Raw genomic sequence first — 13339 nt, forward strand, 5'->3', positions numbered from 1 at the left:
GCGCTGGGGGGACAGCGGCATCTTCCTGTTCGCCCATGATGTCAGCGCACGAGCACCCCACTTCAGTGCGTGAGGCCGCAGGTCTGTATCTTCCTCGAGAAGATGTTCACCCTATGGCTGGATTCCCTCAATCTGCGAGGCGTGGACAGCACTAGTGACCTGGATCCCCTTGCAGCTGGGCTGTGGCACGTGTGACAGCAGCAGAGTACTTTATTTCCATTGAGTCATAGCCATCTGATGACAGACAGCTGTGGGTTTTCAAAAAATTAAATACAAATGGTCACGTTCGGGCAGCAACCGTTGTGTCAAATATGCAAAATGGCGACCGGCCAGCCGCGTAGGAATCGGCACTTCGTGAGCATGTCAGATCACCTCTTCCTCATTCAAAATTGTCTTTCTGAGGATTCCACCCACCCCACTTAGCGTCTTCCTCGTTGCCAATGTTGGTAAGTATGATTGCCCAGGCCGCCCATCCACACACGCACCTGCACAAGAGATACACGGACACGTCTATGCGTTTCAGCGTCCCGGCAGCGACTGGCGCCTTCGGGTTCCTCTTTATTAAACCTGCATGCGCGAGCCGGAACGAGGCTCGCGTATGCGTACAGTCATACGCTCCTCAACATTACCTATGTGCAGAGTCAGGAAATAAAGTCAACAGTAGACTTACCTCCTGACTCCAGTCTGGTGTGTGAGCAGGTGAACCCTGTTACTTCACCATACCAATGGGATACAGGCTTTACAAGTGACAAACTACTACTACTAATGCTATGTATGTTTACTATTGTGTTATGTTTCTTACATTTGAGACCTATAAGTGCACTATTTTTTTCAGTTTACTTGAATGTGAGTGAGCTACTTTTGGGCTTGTTTTGACCAAAGACGAAGTCCAGAGCGGGAAAACAGACACAAAAGGGCGCGCTAAGTGAGAGTGCACGTTTTACGGAAGTAACGTGCACATCTGTGGCTCGAGTTCGTGCAAACTCCCTACTGTAAGTCGTTTTATAGGAGACACACATTTTTTTTGTTTTTATTTTGATAAACAGAATACCATGTGGATCCAATATTTCGAGGATAAATGGTAATATTGTTATTGGCAAACATTTAATGTATTTACAAATAATTAAATAATTTATTTTTGTGAGGTAAAAGATAGTTAACTTTGAGCTTAAACTTTTGTAACGCACGCAAAAAGCGGAATTGAGAAATACTACTAAACCGAAAGCAAATACCGGGTGGGGTGTGTGGGCGATGTCACACACACCCGGTCTCTTTTTTTTAATACAAAAAATAAGGCAATTAGTCGGTTAACCATAACAGACGTAGATTCCAGCCAAAGAACGTTTGGTCAACACTCGTCTGTATTTGATTGGTCTAAGTTGTTTTCCCGTCCTACGCCTATCGGTCTCATCTGTTCAGTCCTCTCCGCCTACTTGTCTGATTGACGTGACTTTCTGTCTGTTGGAGAGCTGAATTAATGGCCCGCCCAAGACAATAAGACCAATAGAGTACCGCCGACCGCCCATATATGGGCGTGGATGCCGTTTCCTACACTTTACGTCGGCCGCCATTTTCGCTCTTTCTGTTCCGGCCTCTTGAGAAGAAGGACGTTCCTTGTACTGCTCAGGTGAGGCCGTGAAACCCCTTTCTCTTGTTGGTTGTGAGACGGGAATAGAACCGTGCTTTGTTGGCTGTGAGAAGGGGATAGGTTTATGGAGCTTCGGTATCTCTTTGTGTGCGAAACGTGTGGCGGTTACCACGGGTAGGGTTCGTTTTCTGCGCGATGGCTGCGTCACGCGCGCCATTTTTAAACCGATTTTAGCGTTAGTTTACGGAGGTCGGCCTCTTTGTTGTGTGTCCTTCAGGAAAGACGTTGTAACTACTGCATGGTAGTAACTGGGTTGTAGCGGATCGAAGGGACTGGGTATAGGCATTCCATTTTTTTTCTTTCTCCCCCACCCCCAGGGAGTGTTTGAGGTAGACATTTGTATGTGGAAAGGGTGGGGCGCGCGCAGCGTTTTCTAGGCCCTAGTCTCCCGTTTGTGTAGCTGGTTTGTTTCCATGGTGCCGTATGTCCTTGTTGTCTGTAGGCCATTCTTTGTATGTGCACAGGCCGCGCATCCGCAGTACCTCGCCCCGGGTCGCATGTTGACAGGGCAACTTCGGTGTACGTATAATTCTTCCCTTGCGGGTGGACGGACAGTTAATCGGTAGATGTGAGATACGTTCACTAACCTAAGTTCCTGTGAACTGCACGGTGTCACACATGCCGTACACTTATCGCACCAATGCCGATATTAATGGTTGTAGTGCAGGCACCTCGGGCTGCCCTCCTCCCCGCAGAGCGCGTTTTTGCGCTTAGTTTTTTTTCTTGTGACTTCTAGCAGCATGTTTATTCCATGTACTGAATGGTGGCTCGAACTGCGTTGGGCCATTTAGTTCGTTTTACTGCATTTAACCAGGCTTAAAACTGATGGGTCCATAAATCTTGTATACTTTCAATGTGCTAAGCAAAACCTTTTAGAGATATTAAGGACCACATATGGCACGCTCAGATTTATGCATTTTATTCACATGTCTGAGGAGCTCGCAATTCTTCTAGGCATCAGTTTGCTCTTAAAAGAATGCATGGGGTTCAGGTGCCAAATATGACTCCTTCGGGTCAATAAAGGTATGTTTGAATGACTACCCATATACATTTGGGTTCCTAATGTTTGCGTTGGTACTCGTGCAACTGCATACATTTTCAACTTGTTTAACCTGAGCCAGTGAGAGATTCCCTGCATATCTCCTGTCAGAGATGGCACTGGCTACCCTAATAACCACAGGTCCCTGTCCCGCCTCTTGGCATCCCTTCACGTGGGGCTGTATCTTACACCCTACCTGCGCTAACACCTGCTGCCTGCCCTTAACCCCTGCACTGCTGCCACCACTTGTTTCCTTATGTCTCGCACTTGCTCCAGCCCTTTTCCCTTTCATATCCCCCTGCACTGTGATTTGGTTCGTGCCTGAGAAGTTTTATCATTGATATATACATTGGGAATCGCTCTACGTCACCATAAACTTGCACCGATTCAACGGGATTTGGCATGAGCCAAACAATATTTCTACAGCGTGTTTAATCGCTGGTGATATGCCAGAATAAATAACTGGCCCTCCAATTTCCTATGTCTCGCAGTTTGATGCGGATATATCGCCCTATACATACCTAATCGTATTTTGATCTGGACAAGTTGCAATTGTCAGACCAAGTGCCACGTTAATTTAAAATGAATAAATTACCCTGTATCGACTGGTTAATGGTCTAATGGGATTTAGAGTGCGTTGCACCTACTTTTACAATCTCCTTTCCTGATGTCACTCCTAATACCTTAACTCCAGGGACGTACGTGGAGTCTGGGTTTTCCGACCTTACGCACCAACGTAATCATCACACGGTAATGTAGTGACACTTAAAAAGGTAAAACACTCCCTGCCGTTGACTAGATGCATCACGGCTTGTTGTACGAGTGCCCACTTAATCCTACGTGACCACGCGTGTGGGCGTGGTCATGTGCATTTGTGGGTGGGCAATGCAGGAACGCTCAGCCGTAGGAAGGTGCCCACCCCTCTGGTTGTAAAACTCTGGCGATCCTGAAACTAGGTTTTGCCCTCAAAACAGCTAGGTTAGCAGGGTAACGTGAGCAAGGAAGAGAAGACGGTGGTCTTGAGGAGTTTCTTGAATTTAAGAATATCAGACTAGACAAATGGTGGCAGGGCAGGGCTGCTGAGTAAAGTCCTCACCCTCCAAATATCAGCTTGGAGAGCCGGCTTGCTCGCAGTTTAGAGGTAGATTAGCAGAGGGCTTGAGGGGGGAACAGAGTTCAGGAAGGGAATGTAGGCCCCAGGAAGCCTTATTGATAATGCAGAGGGTCTTGAATTTGATCCTTACAGCCACAGGGATCCAGTGAAAGTATTTCAGTGCCGGTAGAGGTGCAGTTTCTGGGTTTGAGGCCAAGGATAAGTATTGCTGTTATGTTCTGGATGAGTTGCGGTAGGTCGCAGGGAGGATAAGTAAGAATCTGCTGCAGAAGTCAGTCTAGATGGAACCGGAGCTCTAGAGACAGTGAGTCGCTGGGGGAAAGTTAGAATGTAGAGTGCATCTGAGGATGTGTAGTTTAACTTTTTTGAGATGTCAGAAATGTGAGGGGTGGGTGCCGGGCCAAGGGAGGCCAGCCAGTGTGGGGTGGGGGTAGCTGGAGCAGATGTCTCAATGCAAACAGTTTTGCTGCCATTGAGAGGTCCTTTGCAGCACACCATAACTGAAGGAATGAGCGAGGAGGGTAGCCTGAAGGATAGTTGCGTGTCATCTGGCGATCACACATGCCAGAGTAGCCATGTTGACGAAGAAACGGGAGATACGCTAGAACCCTGGGGATGCCGCAGGTTGAGGGGGAGAGAAAGGCACCAAGTTTGACCTGGGATGGCCGATCGGAGAAGGGGCTTAACTGAGCCTGACCTGTGATTCCCAGAATGTCGCAAACTGTCAGATCGGGTTGTTGTGGTTAACTGTCAAATGGCAGAGGGGAGTGTTGGTGTCGGAGATGTTTTGGCTTTGGGTGCATGCGTCCTTAAAGACTGACCAGTATCTGATAAATGAGGCGAGGTTGGAGGCAAATGCCTGCATAAAAAAATGCTGATACAAGGTATGGCAAGAATTTGGGGCACTCTGCTGTCACAGTCCAACTCATGGGTAGCGTCTTTCTCCTATACCTCCCCTCCATGTGGACTATCTGGCTTTGTGAATTTTGTTTATATTGCGCTCGTACACAAGTGTTCCAGAGCACGACCAGGCAAAAGGGGAAGGACGAGGGAGGACAAAGGCTGCGAGCTTACTAGGCCCAGTGAGAGTGCATGGAAAGGGGGGGGAAGGTGCAGGGCAGAGGGTAGAAAACAGAATAAATATGAAATCAAATAAAGGTGCAGCCAGCAAGTAGATAAGGTATATCTGATGTGTAGAAGAAAAAGTGGGACTGTATGGGTACAGAACCTGTGACCAAATGATAAGAGGGTGGCCAGGTGCACAATGCCAAGGGGAGAAATAGATTAACGGGAGAAGGTCTTGAGATGCTTTCGTAACCGGAGATGGTTCCTCTAGTTTCAAGGGAGCCGGGAGGCTGTTCCAAATGGAGGCACCAGCTGAGGACAGATCTGCCCCCGACTCGCTGACTAACCCTGGGGGAGTTGGAAGTATAGGAGCGAAGGGCCCCAAATGGTTGCAGCGCTAGGAATCTTTAACTGTTTCTGGCCTGACCAAAGGGACATGGTCAGTAACTAGCTTGAGCTTACTTCTTGTACAATAGTATCGAAGACTGTACACAGCAAGTTTGCTTGCCAGGGCTTTCAGCTCCACTTGTTACTCAAGGGTGAACTTTACAGCGAGCATTTCTTCAACATGTTATAAAATGCCTCCCCGCAGGTGGTTGAGGTTGCGGTGTGAATTCTTTAATGAAATTCGGTATGGGGACAGGGCTCTTGCATAGATAGAGCTTCCATGAAGATGGTCTAAAGCAGTCTAGGGTTGTTTATATTTAAGTTTTAACTAGGGCCTTGTGATCTTGTATGTAAGAGCAGATATTTAGCCAGACCTATGAAAGCCCATATGTCCGTCTTTGGAACTTTGTACCAGGCTACCACATTACCTATTTATGGGAGGGCTTTTAGTTCCACCAGGGAGCCCAAATACTCAATGGTGGAATAGAGCACAAGGAGCTACGAGGCAAGGGAGTGGGAACAGAGGGAAGATTTAAGACAACGATCTTACTAGGCCAGGTGACATTGGGATCGTGGAAGTGCCAGTGGAGGGGACAGTGCCATGCATGGTATCAAAAGTAACTCAAAAAATGAGTGAAAAGTGCGCCGCTTGTGTAAAGTGCAGACGTCGAGGGCTGGTAGGGGACTGTAGGTATACAGAAACAAGTGCCGTGGCTGCCCGGAAGGCAGTGCAGGTGTACACCTGGCGGGGGAGGGTACCCCTGGGCCGAGATCAGAAGGTAGACTGGTGTGCAGATGGTGTTGATGTGTTCCCAGCTTCACTGAGGGACCACTGTCCTGGGTGTTAAGGAAGCAGCTTGGGGTTGTTGTCACTGCTGTCTGGTGGGGGGCGGCAGTGGATTGACAAATGCATCTTGTATGGTATTTTCTCCCAGAGCCCCTAATCGAATTCTGAATTTTCCCGGCCAGTTTCATCTGGGTCTCAATTAGAGAAATTGGTATTCTTCTATGGCAGACTGTCTGGCCAACCTTCGCCCAAGGCGGGGGTATATATATTTAGCTTTTTTTTTTTTTTTTTGCTTGAGTGAAGGGGGTAGTTCGGGTTAGATAGCTGCAGTTCTCCTTTTAGTAAAGATCGAAATTGGGCCACCTATCTTTCAAAATGTACTTAAAATCTTTCTTTTGCTATTACACCCAGTTGGGGAGAAAGAGGTTGATTTCTCGTCACTGCCCTAGTTTGAGCCACAATGATCATGTAAGGGACCTTAAAGGGATGGAGAAGGTGACATTTTGGTAAAATCCATCCTTGGCCTGTCGTTACTGAGCCTGCCATATTTGGTGCCAAAGAGCTTGCCTATTTGGCCCAGTGAAATTATACGGGTTTTTGGGTAGCGGGCATGAAGAGCAATAACGATAAGCACGCCAAATGAAATGGGAGTTACACTCCATGGAAATGGCCATATTTGGTGTGGCTGCTTGGCTCTGACTTTATTTATACAGGATGTTTGTTGATGGATGGCTTTCCAATATTTGCATATCAACTTAAGTTGGTGGTTTTTTTTAAGGGAGGCGCAAGGACTGGATACTGGTAGATGGTGGTTGTCTTAGGCTAAATACAATTACACTTGGACTCGTAGAGGGACGTCTTGTTGTGAGTTGAGATGAGCCAACATGATTTTCCACAAACTTGCTGCTTTCTCATTTGATTTCTCTGTAGAATTGCTTTCAGTGAGTGCCATATTTGTTGCCGAGTGCTTGGCTCTGAATTTTGCAGGATTTAGGTAGAGGGCCTCCCAGAATATGCATATTACGTGGATATCTGGGCCAAGGGGGTGTTTAAATTGTACTCGTTAATTAATCAGATTGATTAACGTTTCTCATCTTCCACTTGTGAAATTGCGTTTGGCTCAGGCTAAATGCAACTTTAGAGGGCTGCCTTGTAAGCTGCAATGATGCATTAATTTGGGAGCAATAGCGTTTGCCGAATCGGTTTTCTTACTCCTTAAAATTGCATTGAACTTCAAGTCTCCCAGATTTGGTGCCATATAGCTTTTCGCCTTAGCAAAACGTTGCTTTCGGCACATGTGAAATAATATTTTTGCGGGGTTCTGGTGTGGTTGTATAAAAAGTGAGCAAAGTAAAAACGCGCGTTGTTTGCTAGCTTACTGCCATGATTTTTCGTTGACAGTACATAGTATGAAGTCTGTTTAACTTGTAATAGTTACTAAAATGCATATCCTTTTTGCTTTCAGAAATGGTGAAGGTTTTTGTTGGCAATCTGCCCCGTGAGGCGAAGGAGTCGGAAGTAAGGGCCCTCTTTGAGCAGTACGGGAAAGTAGTAGAATTTGACATAATAAAAAACTATGGGTTCGTGCATTTTGACAAGAAAATGCTGCGGATGAGGCCGTCCGGAAGCTCCATCACCACCGGCTCCATGGTGTCACAATCAACGTGGAACTGAGCAAAAGTAAAGCTAAGGCATCCACCAAGCTCCATGTGAGCCATCTCGGTTCCGACTGCACCAACGAAGAACTGATGGCGAAGTTCGAAGAATATGGCGCTGTGCTAGAGTGTGATATTGTAAAGGATTATGCTTTTGTCCATATGGAGCGTGCTGAAGATGCTATTGAGGCTATCAAGGGTCTAGACAACACAGAGTTCAAAGGTGAAATTAAACGGGACAAGTACCCAACCCACACTAGGATTATCTAGGCCCAAAAGTGGGGGTGTGCCACTATCGTTTTGTGCTCTCGGTTTTCGTCCCATTGCTTACAGGCGGGGTCTGGGTGCTACCTGACAGAATCGCAGAAATGTTTGGAGGCCCCTTGTGGCTTTAACCTGGGTTCGCACAGATGCCTGTCTTGGTTGCAGCGGGGGTGTGGTTTGGTCTAGCGGCTTCTAAAGCACATGGTCATGGCATAATGTGGCAAACCTGCGCATGTTTACCCTCCCACGCGGGCCACTGGGGTGGGTGCATTGGCTGTCTGTATCAATCCATATGTATGCCCAAAGAGGGATCATACAATATAGTAGAGATGCCTCTTAATCTCGCTCAGTGAGATGTGTGAGCAAGGTACCATCTTGCACCACTAAGCGGTTTGCCATCTTGCTGGCTACCCATGGGGAAAAGGCGGTGCTCTTTATCTGATGGGAATACGGCATTTTAAGATGAGGGACAGTAAAGGTAAGATGTAGAATGTTAGCTTTGTTTTACACCTACAACTAATTTGTTTTAACGGGTAGTGGTCTTGATCTGGAATTATTTACTGTGGTTGATAAACTGTACGTCTGATTTGCACGTTCACATTGTTATAGCAACTATTCTTGCGTCTACTCTTTTCAAGGCAAACGAATGCATGTGCAGTTGTCCACGAGTCGACTTCGGAGTACACCCGGCATGGGAGAGACGAGCGGCTGCTACCGGTGCGGGCGAGAAGGTCATTGGTCCAAAGAGTGTCCGATCGATCGTTCAGGACGTGGGCCTGAATTTCAAGACAACTTCGCAGAGCAGTATGCGCCGTTGCGGGCCCCTGAGCCTTACCCACAGGTGCGAGCCCCTGCGTATGCCTCAGCGTATACTGATCGCATGCCTTACGAGGATCGGGATCGGTATGGAGTTGTCGACTACTACCAAAGATATCGTGCGGGGGCTTACGGTGCGGCTGCTGCGGCTTACGACTTGTATACAGATCGTCGGTTGCCCCCACTTCCTCCAATTTCATCTACATCTTTGAGAGAGACCCTCTCCAGTTCTCTAGATCCATATGAGAGGCGCCTGCTCTCAGTCCCGTCAACCTATTCAGCATCCTCGGCCTCCTACTTCGGGCGAGACAGGAGTCCCCTGCGGCGCTCTTCAACGGTGTCTGCCAGTCTCGGAAATGGATATGCATACGAGCGTACTCGGCTGTCTCCAGTTTCGTCGTCGGTCTCTAGGAGTGCTCTCTACGACCTTCCTCGGTATGGGCGGGAAACATATACGGAGAGGTCGCGGTATGCTGCGTATTAAACTTCGAGGTAAGTTTATGGTCTTAGTATAAGTGGGGTGCGGTTGTGCTGCGTGTACTCATTGCTCTACTGCTTGTGGGGTTGTAGGTGGGAGAGCTCAAATTGCCTCATACTTCATGATGGTGGCCGTGCCTAATTTGGCACTCTGTTCTGGGAAAGTGTTATTGAAGAACGAACTCTATTTATGGTGATTGCCCTGTCCCATGGGAGAATAATTAGCGCACCTAGCAAAGGGAGGTTAGAGATGTCACTCGTAGTGCCACATTGATTTAGCCTGCTACCTTGAATGGCTTTTGTACCTACTTCCGGTCCTTGAGGCGGGTAGCCTGCTATTCATTGTTTTTGCTGTCGGGCATTGTTAGTTCTGGGACAACCATGCTATTGGGGTTTTATTGTTCTTGCAGTACCCGAGCTACATTGAGGAACTGATACTCGGGCGTGGACATGGAAAGCACGTAGGATAGTGGGCTCCCGACTCACGTACAATAGTGATTAACAGCTGGGTGTTGGGTTGGGTTATTAGTTATGAGAGCGGCTACTTATAACCAGGTGTAGGTTTACCCAGTGTGGACCTGTCTCGGTTTAGCATATTTACGTTAGTATTCAACACTTATTCTGGTCAGCATTCCGGCCTAGGAGTGCCTGCAAGTAGCGTTCGTGTTTTAAAACCAGTTTATCTTCTGGTGTTTGGGTGTACTTAGCTACCCATCTCCCCTTGAATTGGTATTCTTCCAGGAGCGTGTAAATTGGGTTTTGGGCCGCGCCCGAATGCATCATGTATTTGCTTCTATACACCGATTTTTCACTGCGGAAATCAATTCGTCAAAGTACGTTTGCAACATTTCTGTTTTTTATTTCCAGGCCGGATAAATGCAGGCTGATTCTCGGGTTCCAGTTACGTACGAGAGTGAGTTTACGCCCTCAGTCATAAATTGTGCCGTCGGCCGGGGTGCAGCGGAAGACGGTCTGCATTTTTAATGGACTTTTTACAAACACCGAAAAAGAAACCCTTTTTGTTCCTTTTCTTTCCACTCTGCTTTCGTCGACTATTTCCCATTCCAAGAAGCCAGATTTGTATGTTTAAAGTCTCTAAATCACATAGTTGGCATGTTATGACTTGTATAGTTTAGGTTTTGGCAGTTGCTATAACGTTCGTTTTGGGTGCAAGTTAAAAAGCAATGTGTGTTTGTGTCCAATAAGATGCAGATTACACGATCATTGATAGTTTTAAACTGGGAACAGAGCGTTACTGAGATCCGGGGGGGTCAGGGGTTACGCCCTCTACAATCCTGTTTATGTGGTTATTATGCAACAATGTTTGTTGACTGCTGTTTATCAAGAAAATAAAACCCTTTTTTGGTTATGCACATGGTCCTTGGTATGATTACTTTGTATTAATGTTTATATAGCGCTTTACTCCAAAACGCTGTGTAGTAAGTTCATTGGGCCTGCACATGCGCCATTGTCCGCTCAACGGAACGAGCATACCCGGGTGGATGGTCTCAAGTCCGAGTGAAATGGAGGTGAACCCACACGCCACGCTGTCCCCTAAGATTCACTTGAGGGTGTGTGATCTCCTGCTTCATAGATAAGAATGCTGGTCGGTTCGGTTTGTATCATTCGAGGCTTGCTGTGCCTCACCTACATACATCCTCTTTGGCTTCCACGTGATGGCAAACAATCTTCCCATTATCGAAATACTCCGTTTGAGTAAAATATAGGGTTTCAAAGCAATTGACTGTTTTAAGGGCGTGGTTTGTAGTGCATTGGCTCGTAAAACCTTCCTTTGCAAAACCTTCCTTTGCAATGTCGGATTACTACATTTCGACATTGTGGGAGGAAAGCTTTGACTAGCAACCAAGAGTCCCTTCGTATGTGGGTTTTTGCAGTGCAGATGAGCAGGGGGATTGGTTGTGATATTGGGTCATGTCTGTCCCTGCTACTTGATGTGTCGGGACTGACGAGTCATAGTGTACATATAGTATAACCGCTCCTACCACGGTAGCTTGGTGATATCGTCACTTGTGTTCAAGCCATCACGGTTTACCCCCCCACCCCAAAAATGCAAATGCTCGCGCACCTGTCATGTGCACAGCTCCTATCCTTAAATTCAGCATTTATACACCACCTGTACTTGATAACCTCGGATTTCTATCACCACCCTCTCGCCCCTTCATAATCCCCTCAATTGTCCCGCGCGCGTCCTCCTTCACAAGAAGTGGCGTGCAGTCCTACAGGTGTAGCACTGCTCTACGACTACACCCTTCATCTAGCTCGATTTCAATGCACCGCGTTGACTAAACTTGTAATATTGCCTTTTGTCCTTCAAACCACGCATGGGGTAAGTAATAGGGATACAGAAGTGAATGGATCGAGGGCAAAGGAAGAACTTTCAGCCGTTTGAATGTGAACATAATCTGTTGCTCTTATGTGTTCAGCTTCCCGTATCTGTCTAACTTTGGGAGCTTAAAACGCGAATTCAATGGGTTATCAACTCTTAAACCCGAACATGTTCCTTATTGGGACCCTACAAGCCACCAGAACAACAAACTTGATTGTGCTATCGCTGAGCTTTAGTATAGAAGACAAACGTTATGGTTATGTCCAATGACAAATGGTTCTGTGTTGCAGCAAGCAATTTCACGGAGGCAATTATTAACTAAACCAACAGGAAGACATTTTTTTTCTGTTTAAGCCCACCCGTTATATCACTTTATCCCCACCCATAGTTAACAAAAAACATTGTTTAGCTTCGTGGGGCGGTCAATCGGATTCCAGCAGTAGCACGTGTCCCTCCATGCTTCAGTTTAACAATTGCTACCACCTCATGTGGTCTGACTTGTATGCAAAATTTGGCGTTTGAAAATGGCTGTGGTGGATGGAGCCCATTATTTGCTTTTTAAATAGTGTTTTTATGCTTTCACTGGGGTGTTGTGGGCATAATTTAATCATCCTTATCTATTCTGTGACCTTATGACATTGATATGGCACCAGTGATTTTGGTTTCTCTTTCATCAGTTTCAGCTTTCTCGGGACAACATGGGATAGTTGGAAATGAACAGGAAATTGGTACCAATGTTATAAAAGGAACTTGGGTGTAATGGAGTGCAAGAACCTATGTATCTAAATATTTATCCTGCTTCACCACCGATTTGATCTTGGATGGATCACACTTTTCCTGTGATACCGCACCAGCTGCACACATACCCGGTGCGCGCACGCGCTGACTACCTACTCTACTGACCTGAACTTTGGTTCCCAAGGGCGTTCAACCTACCAGCGCCTTCAATCCATACCAATGGTATATAAGGCGCTATAAATAACATCTGTCAAATGTTTTCCCTGCATATGACCATTACCACTTTGCAGGTATACAGGCCTGCTGAGTCCACGATTGTATAATTAACGTGCTTAATAGCAGCTAGTGGCTTCAAGCGTGGGATGGAATCTGTTGCGGTGTCTTGCTGCCAAGACTAGCACATTACCCGAGATCCTTCGTCATGAACACCTATGTTTAAAATTTAACGCCAAATGTTCTACCCCCTGCTCGTTTGAAAAATGATTCTACCTGCGGGAGAAGAGGTGCACTGAGTGCTGCCTGGTTCACGCACACGAGGAGCACTCAGAGTGTCCGAGCGGCTTGCCGCAATTACCTCAACTGATGCCTCACCCAGCTCCTTGTATGGCTACTTCTGTGGGAAACTCTAAAAGGGGAAATACCTGGACAGACATCCTGATTCAGGGTTCCTGCTAAATGGGCTTCCAGTACTCCTGGATTGACAAAGGTGCCCCTGGTAATGCCATTACTCCTGGCAAGACTGGTTTCAGCTTTCTGCTAAAAACTTTATTTTCTGATGGTTGAAGAAAAAGCAATATTTTTCCCCCCAAGCTTACTGATTGAGGACATTCTTTGCAGTTCAGGTTCAGTGGGAGAACATTCCAAGCCAAGGCAGCTTGTGAAGGTAGTACCTCCCGCTCTTTAGGTTGTGGCAAGATTAAGCATTGGCAATTGGCTGAACTCAATGGTCTAGATTAGTTTTTAGGGACAATTTTGTTGATCTTTATCCTTGATAGAAAGCAA

At 46.7% G+C, this 13339-nt stretch overlaps 1 pseudogene across 1 annotated transcript; it reads left to right on the plus strand.

Moving 5' to 3' along the window:
* Positions 1-1531: 1531 nt before the first annotated feature.
* Positions 1532-10621, plus strand: LOC138566980 (RNA-binding protein 4-like; annotated as a pseudogene). The gene is made up of 4 exons (XR_011302075.1): positions 1532-1627; positions 7506-7918; positions 8598-9267; positions 10120-10621. The product of XR_011302075.1 is annotated as an RNA-binding protein 4-like (transcript).
* Positions 10622-13339: the final 2718 nt, after the last annotated feature.

The sequence above is a fragment of the Ambystoma mexicanum genome, chromosome 2p (assembly GCF_040938575.1).
Source record: "Ambystoma mexicanum isolate Mex_15411 chromosome 2p, UKY_AmexF1_1, whole genome shotgun sequence".
NCBI classification, from domain to species: Eukaryota; Metazoa; Chordata; class Amphibia; order Caudata; family Ambystomatidae; genus Ambystoma; species Ambystoma mexicanum.